The sequence below is a fragment of the Tripterygium wilfordii genome, chromosome 16 (genome assembly GCF_013401445.1).
Source record: "Tripterygium wilfordii isolate XIE 37 chromosome 16, ASM1340144v1, whole genome shotgun sequence".
NCBI classification, from domain to species: Eukaryota; Viridiplantae; Streptophyta; class Magnoliopsida; order Celastrales; family Celastraceae; genus Tripterygium; species Tripterygium wilfordii.
Window position 1 is genome coordinate 6,091,775 of NC_052247.1, and position 3,421 is coordinate 6,095,195.

Genomic DNA, 3,421 nt, shown 5'->3' on the forward strand with positions numbered 1-3,421 from the left:
AATTAGCAGCTGTGAATCCATCATGGAGAGGTGCCATGAAATGCTACTTTCCATAGCTAGACATATTTAACTATGAACTTACAACTCCTTTTCATGTTGTTCAAAGGCCAGCAATGTTTTCCTCGTCTTTCATTAGCCGACCAAGCATGCACATGGGATTTTATTTAGATGCTCTCCTCTCTTGTGCCAATTGCCTTGACAAATCAACAACATTTTTCCTTACCTGTATAGCACAATGAACTTTTGGCACACACTTGATATACATACCATAAGTATTCCATGATAGACATGAAAAAACACCTTCATATTTTCCTCCAAAGCTCTTATATAGTTAGTCCCAAGAAGGTAATTAGGCAGCGATAGTGATCCAAAAACCGAATTGAAGAATTTTGTCATAAATTCTTGATAGATTGGCATGTATTCAATGTCATCAATCTGCAACTTGTGGTATAGCTCCTGCAATCAAGAGGAAAAGAGCATTTTATCATTGAGAATAGCCATAAAAGTTGAAACATTACCAAGTGCAGCCTACACATGGTTAAATAATAAAACAACGATGGTTTAAAAAGAGATGCTTCTAATTTATAGAACTCATTAAAAGATAGACATTGCAAAGATGTATTTCCTAGATTTGAACCTATGATCCCATGACTGCAGTGAAGGAACTTTACCAATTGACTATAGGTTAACCCTTACATTCCTATTGTTCCTTTTTACAGGTAAGAAAAGGGGAATGGAGGAGAACACACGCCCCACAAAGCTCATTTCCGCTAAGTCATTTACATAGCTCTTGACTATCTAATCATACTAATGACTTCAATTATCAAAATACTGAAAATCTTTTGCATACTGGAGTAGAACTTAATTTATACGCAATTGATAAGCCACAACAATGGCTTGGCTCCCTAAGGAAGATTACTATTTGCAATAAAAAAATGATTAGAGATAAATATGTTGTGGTTATTTCTTAACTCTTTGATCAAGACTCTTAAACATTATGTAACCACTCTCCTTCAGTGGGGCATGCCATACTAACCTACAAAACTCCTAACAGGCTGTAAGAGATGGGCAATGGTAAGAGCAAGATGCGTCTATTTTAGTGCCTGGATATATAATTAGCATAAAATTAATGAAAAACTGACACCACCAGATTCAGAGATGAGAGGTGATAGAAATAAGAGATTGAGCTTCTCTCAAACCTTGCAAATTCAGTCGGGAACAGCAAGTAGACAACAGGTCCGTAGAACATTAAACTTTTTTAATTGCCTCTGGAGATGTTGTAATGGAGACAACGTGAGTGTTCGAAATAGAAATAAGAAAGAGTGGAGAGTCCATGTAGGAACAACTGAGAGTTTTAGTAAGCCAGCTGTAAAAATAATATCAACAACACTCATTAGAGCATTGATATAACAACATAATCTCCCAAAGCGATGGCATTTGTTGATTATTAGAAAACCAATGAATATAACAGCATAATCTAAAACTGCCCAAACATATAGCATTAGTTTATAACACCATTCCTCGTTAAATTTAATTAACGGTATCATAGATCTGTAACTTACCTCTTGCTGTCCCCCATAAATTCATTTTTTTTTTTAAAAAATATTCTATATGAAGGTAGCCACCAGTAAATTAGCCTTTTCTTCTTAGTATGAGCAAGTATATGCCCATTCATCAAACATAAATAATCTAACAATGAAAATATATAAGTATTGCATGAATATTGGGAGAACATACCGTATTATATTCTTACAGTTTAAGAGATTCAGGAGATAGAGCCATTTATTAATCACCAAAGAACCCCTTCTCCGCTGACGATGAATCCAAATTGCTTGTAGTTTCTCTCAGCTGTGCTTCAAACATCTCAATTGCGCTCTTGGTACATAATCAATAGTATTATCAGATTATTGCAATTTATACAGTCAGAGTGGAGTACTTTCACTTTAATGCATCTCCACAATCATTTTGAAGTCATTTCCTCGAAAATATTGATTATCTAACAATGAAAAATATAAGCACGACATGAATATTGGGAGAACATGTCATATTATGTTCGTACAATTTAAAGGATTTAGGAGCTAGAGCCATTTGCTGATCATCGAAGAACCCCCCTCTTCACTAACAATGAATTAATATTGTTTGTAGTTTTGCCCTGCTTCAAGCATCTCAATTGTGCTCATGGTATAGAATCAATAGTATTATCAGATTATTGCAATTCCTACAGTCAAAGAAAGAAGTACCTTCACCTTAATGTATCTCTAAAATATTATTGAAGGCATCTCCTATAAAATATTTATTTATCTCTTTTTAATTGATTACAAAGCTATTCTCCCACTAAACTGATGCTTAAGAGCACAGTGAAACAGTTAATCAAACCTTAGCAAAAACATGAAGAGATTGAGTTATATTACTATAGATATCTTATACAATTTAACCTTAAGGTCTTATATTTCAATTACGGTGTAGAAAATAATGAAAGAAGTGTATGTTTGTATATCATAAACCATAAGTGGAACGTTCCATACCATTAAGAAGATCCACAATAATCAAGTTCAATAGACTTCATGATAATTGCTCCCGTTCCTACAGAGACAAAGCACACAGACTACAATAAGCCAGTATTACAAAATCAGACCAAAAAAAATGTGCGGATTGATGAATCAGAAGAAAGTGGAATGATACATTAGTTTAATAAAATTAAGGATGAATGCCATTCATAAGGTACGCTAATACTAACAGAGAGATGAATCAAAATCATACCCTTAGAAAATTGGTAATTGGTGATATAAATTCCCATGTCTTGCTTACCCAACGCAGATTGATCAAAATCATATCATTCAAATAGAGTGTACTTAGTACAGTACCTAATTAACTCAAGATTCCAGATTGCCCTCAAGACCAATATTCCATTTGCAAATCAACGTTCTGATCACGCCCAGCAACGAATCCGAGAAAACCCATTAATCACAACAAAACTCCAATATAGAGAGAGCATGCACACAAAATCAAATGGGCACCTTTTTTTCTCCATGGCTGCGGCATTTTGTGAGGCATCTAGGAATTGCTGATGGGACGGGTGGAGGAGTCCCTCGCGGCGCTTCTTGAGCATGTTCTAACTGAGCTCCACCAGATCATCCTCTCTCCGGCTGTGTGCTCTGCTGTTGCAAGCCTTCTTCCTCACTTATGCCTCATGCTCGGCCACAAGAACATTGTGGTCTTTGGTCGAGTCAATCTAGGTCTATGTCGAAAAATCATTCAGACAAAGCAAGTCAAGCCTTCTTCCTCACTTATGCCTCATGCTCGGCCACAAGAACATTGTGGTCTTTGGTCGAGTCAATCTAGGTCTATGTCGAAAAATCATTCAGACAAAGCAAGTCAAGTGGCGATTCCGCCTTTTAGATCCAAAGGTGCGAGTGGGCCA

General features: G+C 36.0%; 1 long non-coding RNA gene across 2 annotated transcripts; it reads right to left on the reverse strand.

The window, feature by feature from the left end:
- Positions 1-319: 319 nt before the first annotated feature.
- LOC119980278 lies at positions 320-2,948 on the reverse strand. Of its 2 annotated transcripts, none has more exons than XR_005463838.1 (4): positions 2,865-2,948; positions 2,526-2,583; positions 1,738-1,875; positions 320-456 (listed from the first exon to the last, which is right to left on the reverse strand). It is a non-coding gene; the product is annotated as an uncharacterized LOC119980278 (long non-coding RNA). The 2 variants fall into 2 exon arrangements; XR_005463839.1 differs by lacking the exon at positions 2,865-2,948 and adding an exon at positions 2,761-2,810.
- Between the last annotated feature and the right edge of the window lie 473 nt (positions 2,949-3,421).